This window comes from Strix aluco, chromosome 24, assembly GCF_031877795.1.
Source record: "Strix aluco isolate bStrAlu1 chromosome 24, bStrAlu1.hap1, whole genome shotgun sequence".
Classification (NCBI taxonomy): Eukaryota; Metazoa; Chordata; class Aves; order Strigiformes; family Strigidae; genus Strix; species Strix aluco.
Window position 1 is genome coordinate 2,812,526 of NC_133954.1, and position 10,105 is coordinate 2,822,630.

The following is a 10,105-nucleotide window of genomic DNA, read 5'->3' on the forward strand; positions in this document are numbered from 1 at the left end:
ACCTGCATTTAAGATGTAACCTTTAGAGCTTGGCTGTGCACGATAGGTGGAGCGATCCCCGTGCACCCAGTGCTGCAATAAAGAATGCCTGCTTTCCAAAATTTAAACTAAGCCTTAGAGAGCGTAGTTCAACTGGCTTTTTCGGTATCAGGTTACATGAGAAGAATTGGTTTCCTGGATTGCCTGTAACTGTCCCTTAACCAAAAAAGGCAGAGATGTAGATTTCAGTTGAAGTGAGAAAAATCCCACCTGTGGTGAGTAACTTGCACCTGGGCAACTGGAATGGAACTCAGCTGCTTAAACATAGATGTCTAATAACATCTTAAGTACCACTGAGCATTCAGAACATCGATACAGTGCTGGCAGATTAGATATTTATTTATTGCGTTCTGCAACCTGGAGATGAAATGGGACATCATAAGGCATGTAAAATGCTACTGAGTTACTCTGCTGACTTTTACACATTGTCAGAAGGATCCATTTGAATTCCTAGACTGATGAGACATCTGCAGAGGAGTGGCAGACCCTGTGGAGGACCATTGTCCCTGGGGGACACAACTGAAGGCTGGTCAGGTAACCCTGAGACATTTCAAAAGAAATTAGACACCTGTATATATGCAACCAAATCAAGCATTTAATGCTGTTAAATACCCTAAATGAGGGGCCTAAAACATGTGCAAGTTTTCAATTAGTCACCGCAGGTTTTTCTGATTAAGCTGGATGGGAGAAGAATTAAAGAGAAGGACTCTCTCTAGTGAGTGGGACTCCATGCTTGAGCAGGGGAAGAGTGTGAGGAGGAAGCAGTGGCAGAGACAATGTGTTATGAACTGACCACAACCCCCATTCCCTGTCCCCTTGCACTGCTCAGGGGGAAGAGGTAGAGAATTCAGGAATGAAGTTGAGCCTGGGAAGAAAGGAGGGGTGGGGGGAAGGTGTTTTTAAACTTGTTCTTATTTCTCATTATCCTACTTTGATTTGATTGGCAATAAATGAAATTAATTTCCCCAAGCCGAGTCTGTTTTGCCCATGATGGTAACTGCTGAGTGATCTCCCTGTCCTTACCTCAATCCATGAGCCTTTTGTTATATTTTTTCTCTCTGTCCAGTTGAGAAAGGAGAGTGATACAGTGGCTTGTTGGGTACCTGGCAGCTAGCCAAGGTCATTCTATCACACACTGGTGATGGACCAAATGGACTGGTGATTCCTGACCCCCTGATGAGTTTGACTTGCATGCCTCCTTCTTTTTTTTTAGATTTTAGATCTTCTGTGCAGTTTTTGTGTTGTTTTGAATCCTTCGGTTAGCAATGATCACATCTCCAGGATTCCACTTCTGTCCATAATCACACAGTACTCCTTTCTTCTCTACAGACTTCCTCACAGATTCTTTGTAGCTGTCTGAGTGATGACTACACAGCTGAGCCGTAGCACAGCCATGCCTTAGATCCTTGGTACACAGGTAGCTGAATCCTGGCAAGGGTAGGGGCTTACAGAGATGAAATGGGAAATTACTTGATGAAAATCAGTTATCTTGGACCCTAGAGATCACAGCAGGCTGTGACCAGCATCTCCCCTGAGTTGGGACACCCCTCAGGCTCAGACTTCTCAAAGTTTGACGACTGTCTGCCCACAAAGCTGATGGAAGGCCACAGTGAAGTTGGACTTCTTCCTGACTCTCAATTATCACCCGCTGAGGAAAACTGATGCATTGGGAGTATTTACTAAACTCAAGAAGAGGCAAATTTTAACTTTGAGCTAGCTTCTCTTTTACCCACTCTCTGCTTACCGATGTGTCTGGGTATTCACAGGTGTTTTCATGAGTGTAGGGACATGCAAAGTTTACTGGATCAAGATAATTTTGTCTGTCTGTGTGTTTGTACATTTTGTATTTGTGAATGTGCATGTATATATGTACAGATTTAACGTACCATATAATAAGTTAGTGCGAATCTTGTCATCTTGGAATCCGTAGTTAAATCGCTATTTTAATCATAGCATATTTTACTGAATTATTTTGTAAATCTTTAAATTAGTTAATGATTAAGTGCTGCTAGTCAATAATAAATACTGATTTGCTGCTAAATCATTACCATGTTAATACTTTCATCCACGACACCTTGGTGTTCACAAGATTGTTTCTCACAATTTGTTTTTCCTCACTCCTCACTGGCATGCAGCATTTTGCCCTTTTAGAAATATTTTTTCAGGGACATGCCACCACTTTTGCTGATTGGCTTGACCCTGGTCTGAGGTGAGTCCACTGTCAAGCTGGCTGGAGCTGTCTGTGTCTAACATGAGGGCAGCACGAAGGCAGCCCCTGGTCTCTTCTCATGGAGGCCACCCTGCTGAACACCACCTCCCTGCTGAACACCACTTCCATTTCCTACCCTGGTTGTATGACCCAAACCTTTGTTTTCTGTGCCGCAACCAGCTTAGCCTTTCTCACCATGATGACCTATGACTGTTAGGTCACTATCTGCAAACCACTGAACTATGAGTCATGAACAGGAAAGCTTGCATGCAGATAGATGGTCACCAGAGCATGGATTACAGCTGTTTTCTACTCTGTGTTGCACACTGACAATACCCTAGAATCACAGAATCACAGAATGGTTGAGGTGGGAAGGGACCTCCAGTGGTCATCTCATCCAACCCCCCTGCTCAAGCAGGGCCACCTACAGCCAGTTGCTCAGGACCGATTCCAGATAGTTTTTTTGAATATCTCCAGGCATCAAGACTACACAATGTCTCTGGACAACCTGTACCAGTGCTCGGTCACCCTCACAGTAAAACAAGTTTCCTGATGTTCAGACAGACCCTCTCATGTTTCAGTTTGTGCCCATTGCCTCTTGTCATCTCACTGCACACCACTGAAAAGAACCTGGCTCTGTCCCCTTTACAACCGACCTTCAGGTATTTATATACATGGATAAGATCCCACCAAAGCCTTCTCTTCTCCAGGGTAAACAGTCACAACTCTCAGCCATTCCTCACATGGGACATGTTCCAGTCCCTTCATCACCTCTATGCCACTTTGAGGGACTCTTCCCACTACGTCTATGAGTCTCTTTTACTGGGGAGCCCATAACGGCTCACAGTACTCCAGGTGTGGCCTCACCGGGGCTGAGTAGAGAGGAAGGATCACCTCCCTCAACCTGCTGGAAACACTCATAGAATCATAGAATAGTTTGTGTTGGAAGGGACCTATAAACGTCATCTAGTCCAACCCCCTCTGCAATGAGCAGGGACATCTTCAACTAGATCAGGTTCCTCAGAATCCCGTCCAACCTAACCTTGAATGTTTCCAGGAATGGGGCATCTACCACCTCTCTCTGGTTTCACCACGTCATCGTAAAAAATTTCTTCCTTTTATCTAGTCTAAATCCACCCTCTTTTAGTTTAAAACATTACTGCTTATCCTATTGCTACAGGCCCTACTAAAAAGTCTGTCCCCATCTTTCTTATAAGCCCCCTTTAAGCACTGGGAGGCTGCAATAAGGTCTTCCCTGAACCTTCTTTTCTCCAGGCTAAGCAATGCCAAATCTCTCAGCCTTTTGTGGCAGGTGCATCCGCCCAATGAAAGCAGAGCTTCTTGGCTGCTGAAGTGTAGCAGCTCCTGACTGCCTTTGTTCTCAGGACTTCGCGGTAATTGGGGCCTCTGGCCAATGGGAGCCGCTATTGACTACAGGTAAGGTTCGGCCTGGGTATAAGTGGAGTCCCCTGGGGGAGCCATTTTGAGCTCGTCCCCTGGAGGAGCACGCTGCGGTCGAGGACTCTCCCCTTGGGTCAGGACGCTGCCTAAGGAAACTCCTCAAGGTGCCTTGGGTTGGGACGCTGCCTTGAGCAGGTCCTCGATGTTGACAGCCCTCACTTGTCAGGTGAGTGATAAAGTGGTTTGGGTTGCCGTTAAACCCCACAGAGTTCTTTGTTATGCGTTTTGGGTTGCCGTTAAACCCTAAAAAGTTGTTCTGTTCTCCTCTCACAGACATTCGAACCTGTAATTTACGGAGAGCTAGTTAACTGTGTTAATAATTAATTTTTTTAATTTTTGGTGGTTGGTTGTTTATTTGAGAGCATCCGTAACACCTTTCCTCAAGCAGAGGTGTTCCATCCCTCTGATCATCTTTGTGGCCCTCCTCTGGACTCACCTCAACAGGTCTGTGTCTTTCCTGTACTGAGGACTCCAGATCAGTATTCCAGGTGGGGTCTCACCAGACCAGAGTAGAAGGGCAGAATCACCTCCTTGACCTGCTGGACACGCTTCTTTTAATGCAGCCCAGGACACGGTTGGCTTTCTGGGCTGCAAGCGCACATTGCCAGCTCATGTCCAATTTTTCATCCACGAGTATTCCCAAGTCCTTCCCCACAGGGCTGCTCTCAATCCCTTCAGCCCCCACCCTGTATTACTACTGGGGGTTGCTCTGACCCATGGGCAGGACCTTGCACTTGGCCTTGCTGAACCTCATGAGATTCATTTAGGCTCACTTCTTGAGCTTGTCCAGGTCCCTCTGAATGGCATCCTGCCCCTCAGGTGTGTCAACCGCACCACTCAACTTGCCGTCATCATCAAATTTGCTGAGGGTGCACTCGATCCCACTGTCTTTGTCATTGATTAATATATTAAAAGTACTGGTCCCAGTACAGACCCCTTAGGGACACTATTTGTCACTGATCTCCATCTGGACACTGAGCTGTTGACCACTACCTCTGGATGTGACCATCCAGCCAATTCCTTATCCACCAAATAGTCCACCCATCAAATCCATATCTCTCCAATTTAGAGAGAGGGATGTTGTGAGGGACCCTGTCAAAGGCCTCACGGAAGTCCAGATAGATGACATCCATAGCTCTTCCTTGTCCACTGATGTAGTCACTCCCTCATAGGAGGCCACTAGCTTGGCCAGGCAAGACTTGCCCTTGGTGAAGCCATGCTGGCTGTTCAAATCACCTCCATGTGCCCAGACACAGCTTCTAGGAGGATACGTTCCATGATCTTCCCAGGTACAGTTGTGAGGCTGACAGGTCAGTAGTTCCCAGAGTCCTCCTTTCTACCCTTCTTAAAAATGGGTGCAATGTTTCCCTTTTTCCAGTCACTGAGGACTTCACCTGACTGCCATGACTTTTCCAATATCATGGAGAGTGGCTTGGCAACTACATCAGCCAATTCCCTCAGGGTTCTGGGATGTATCTCAGCAGGTCCCATAGACTTACACATGTTCAGGTTCCTCAGGTGGTCTCAAGCCTCATCTTCTCTTACAGGGGGAGGGACTTTGTTCCCCCAGTCCCTGTCTTGCAGTCCATTCACTCAAGAGGTGTGGGAGGAGAGGCTGCCAATGAAGACTGAGGCAAAAGGCCTTTTCCTCAGCTGTTGTTACCAGTTTACCAGCCAAGTTCATCGGGGGGATACACTTTCCTTGACCTTCTTTTTCTGGCTGACATACCTGTAGAAGCCCTTATTCTCTGTGTCCCTTGCCAAGTTCAGCTCCAGCCTCTCCTTGGTCTTCCTGACCCCATCCCTATACAACCAGGAAAGGTCCCTATACTCGTCCCTCCTTCTACTGCCTGTGCATTTCCTTCTTGTCCTTTAGTGTGACTACGAGATCTTGATTCATCCATGCTGGTCTCTTGCCTTCCTTTCCTGATTTCTTACACCTGGGGACTGAGAGCTCTTGTGCTCTATGGAACTCCTCCTAATGCAGCCCAGGACACCATTAGCTGCCTTCGTTGCAAGGCCACATTATGATTTTGTTCATTAATTTCACGTGTGGAAATAATTTCATGACTTTAAGGATGCATCTCACTTACGGCTGGGTTTTGTAATATTGCTGTCTCCATGTGAGTTATGCCTCTACGCTTCAAATATACTCACTGGATAACAAGAAAATGAAAGGACTTGAGAGAAACATTCAGATTCCCATAGCAAGAAAACCTGTATTTGACAGGTGAAGCATTTATCTGGCTCCACTGATTGTTCTGACCATCAGATGCCTGACTCACAAATAAATACCAGGATTTGGGAGCCCAGACGCAGGTCTATTAATGTCTCCTTGGGTCAGCTAGGAGGAGTCCCACCCAAGAACACCCACATAAGGTCAGGCTGAAGCCTCGCCTTGCTCAGTAACTCAATTCACCAGAAGAATAACTCAGCGTATACTGCTAGGGCTACAGAATATTTTGCTAGTCTCCAGAAACTGGTGCAGTATCACTGAATCACAGAATCATCTCAGTTGGAAAAGACCTTGAAGATCATCTAGTCCAACCATTAACCTCACACTGACCATTCTCAAATCCACCATATCCCTCAGCGTTATTTCAACGCGACTCTTAAACCCCTCCAGGGATGGGGACTCCACCACTGCCCCGGGCAGCCCATTCCAATGCCCAACAACCCCTTCTGCAAAGAAATCCTTCCTAAGAGCCAGTCTGACCCTGCCCTGGCGCAGCTTGAGGCCATTCCCTCTTGACCTATCGCTTGGTTCAAGAGACTCATCCCCCCTTTCTGCACCCTCCTTTCAGGGAGTAGTAGAGGGCCATGAGGACTCCCCTCAGCCTCCTCTTCTCCAGACTAAACAACCTCAGTTCCCTCAGCCGCTCCCCATCAGACCTGTGCTCCAGACCCTGCACCAGCTCCGTTGCCCTTCTCTGGACACGCTCGAGTCATTCAATGGCCTTTTTGGAGTGAGGGGCCCAAAACTGAACCCAGTCATCGAGGTGTAGCCTCACCAGTGCCAAGCACAGGGGTAAGATCCCTTCCCTGTCCCTGCTGGCCACACTATTGCTAATACAAGCCAGGATGCCATTGGCCTTCTTGGCCACCTGGGCACACTGCTGGCACCTGTTCAGCCGGATGGCAACCAACACCCCCAGGTCCCTCTCTGACTGGCAGCTCTCCAGCCACTCCTCCCCAAGCCTGTAGCGCTGCTGGGGGTTGTTGTGGCCCAAGTGCAGAACCCAGCATTTGGCCTTATTGAAGCTCCTCCAGTTGGCCTCAGCCCATCGCTCCAGCCTGGCCAGGTCTCTCTGCAGAGCCTCCCTACCCTCGAGCAGATCAACACTCCCACCCAACTTGGTGTCATCTGCAAACTTACTGAGGGCGCACTCGATCCCCTCATCTAGATCATCAATAAAGATGTTAAACAGGAGTGGCCCCAAAACCAAGCCCTAGGGGACACCACTCGTGACCGGCCGCCAACTGGATTTAACTCCGTTCACCACAACTCTCTGGGCCCAGCCATCCAGCCAGTTTTTTACCCAGCAAAGCATGTGCCCATCCAAGCCGTGAGCAGACAGTTTTACCAGGAGAATGCTGTGGGAAATGGTGTCAAAGGCCTTACTAAAGGCAAGGTAAACAACATCCACAGCCTTTCCCTCATCCAATAAGCAGGTCGCCCTGTTGTAGAAGGAGATCAGGTTTGTCAAGCAGGACCTGCCTTTCCTAAACCCATGCTGACTGGGCCTGATCATCTGGTTGTCCCACATGTGTTGTGTGATGGTGCTCAGGATGAGCTGCTCCATCAGCTTCCCAGGCACTGACATCAGGTTGACAGGCCTGTAATTTCCCGGATCATCCTTCCAACCCTTCTTATAGATGGGCGTCACATTGGCCAGTTTCCAATCTGTTGGGACCTCCCTGGTCAGCCAGGACTGCTGGGAAATGATGGAAAGCGGCTTGGTGAGCACCCCAGCCAGCTCCTTCAGCACCCTCGGGTGTATCTCATCTGGTCCCATAGACTTGTGTGTGTCTATGTGATGCAGCAGGTCACTGACTGTCTCCTCCTGGATTGCGGGGGAGTCATTCTCCCAGTCTCTGTCTTGTGGTTGAGGAGGCTGGATTCCCTCAATACAACTAGTCTTGTTATTAAAGACTGAGGCAAAGAAGGCATTAAGCACCTCAGCCTTCTCCTCATCACTTGTTACCATGTTTCCTCCTGCATCTAGCATGGGATGGAGACTCTCCCTGGTCTTTCTTTTGCTATCGACATACTTATAGAAACATTTCTTGTTGTCCTTGATTGCTGAAGCCAGATTAATTTCTAGCTGGGCTTTAGACCTCCTGATTTCTGCCCTGCATAGCCTCACAGCCTCTTTGTAATCACTGTGAGTGGCTAGCCCCTTCTTCCAAAGTCCAAGCATCTTTTCTATTTATAAAGATAGAAATAAGGCCGTGAGAGCACTGGAATAAGTGAGTGCAACAGAGGTTTTGGAGCTGAAGTTTCTCTGCTTCTTCAGCTGTATAAACACAACACGGTTTCCTGCACAACAAGAAAAGGACAGTTATTAACCATTCTGGCCATTGACAAGATAGGAATCTGGGTTGCAGTAGGAGAATGAGTCAGGTGACAAAATTTAGGTATCTAGGGCCACTGGACTTGCCTTGGGATAGCCAAGTGGGCCTCTACACATCACTCCAGAAGGACAAAAGTCCTCTTTCTGCTCCTTCTTGCCCAGCCCCACTGGGCTGTCTTCAGCTATCCTGAGACATCGCAAAGGGCATCAGACATCTCACTGTAGGAAACCGAAACCTCATGTAGAACCCAGAGAGCTGTCTCTGAAGTAGAAATCTTTCTGCCAGTCAGACAAACCATGCCTGGAACTCAGATGGCTGCATTGGCTGGACCTCCAACCACTATCGGGAAATGTGCCTATAAATGCCTTAATGCAGATTTCTTAAATCCTGCCCATGAAGTTCTAACCTGATGAATTCCACCCCTTCTGAACTTCAAAACATGCTGTAGGTCCCCAAGTGCAGTTTCAACATTGTGCCTGTCAAAGACACCAGCATAGGCCCTAAGAAACGAGCAGTGGGTCCAAAACAGAAGCCCAGAAAATGGGAAAAACAACTTCCCTGCTTCTCCCCAAACAATCCACAGGAGGCATTTCAGCACAAAGCCAGCAGTTTCTAATTATTTTGTACAATATGCAGTCGGCCTTCATCATCTGCAGGGCAGACTGCTGAGACAGGTTCAACACCCTGCTCACCAGCCTCCAGCCTGTCCTCTGGAGGGGGCTTATTTTGTCCCAGGTGCGAGACTTTGCAAGTGGCTGAAATTACCACAGGCTCTTCTATTATGTAAACACTGTAAGAAAGGCTTTTGGTGGATTTTGGCTAAATCCACTAAGTTCACTCAAAATACACCCTCAAGTCCAAGCTGCCTCTGTGGGCTGTCTCAAAAGTCAGTGCTGACAACATCAACTGCAGCCTTGTGCACTTTTCTAGAAAGGTCAGAACATGCAAGGCATGGAGAAGAAAGCTGCTTCAGTCCATCCCTGAAATAAGTACTGATACACAAAAGCAAAATGTTATGAACACTTTAATAACAAAAGCAAGAAAGAAACAATTTCAGAAGGAAATACTACTTCACAAGATTTCTTCTACAATCCATACATTTTTAACTGTAGAAAATGTTGCTATTTTCCTCTTTCCCATCTGTCTATTCTTTTGCTCATAATTGTATTTTTGTTTTGCTTTGCTGACAGTGGTTCTTGTGGCTATAAATAGTATATGAATTTTAAATGAACGGTTCCAACAATTACTTTGACATTTAAAAAAAATGCATCCCTCTGTTCCAGATGAATCCACTGTTCACATCTGAAATTTCTTTGTTATAACTTCCCATGGTCCTATCATGGAAATGTTACAAAATGATGTTAACTTTAGAGAAAAAAAATCCATCCCAAGTGAGTGCTTCTATCTGTAGCTCTGCCTCATTAACTCTGTAATTCCTGAACCAGTCAAGTCAATAGATAACCAGTTGTCCTGCACATCTGCTAAATTATCTGACAAGTCAGTGACATTCTCTTCTGTATGTGCATTCAGTTTTTCTTAATTTACTTCTCTTTATTCCACTGTTTAAAAATTCCTTAGTCTGATTAACTCTGCAAATTTCTATCACCTGTCCATCTCTCCACTGAGCCAGCTCTTTTCAGGGTTCATGTCCTGAGGAAACTGGAGTTCAGGGGGACCAGAGTAAAAGATATGACTTTTTTTAAATTAAGATTTTTCCTTTCTTTCATTCAAAAAGGCCTTGAAATTCTTTTGCGATGGTGATGAATATTCCTCGTGTTTCTGTGCATGGTGAGTACAACAGGTAAAGACACTGCTATTAGA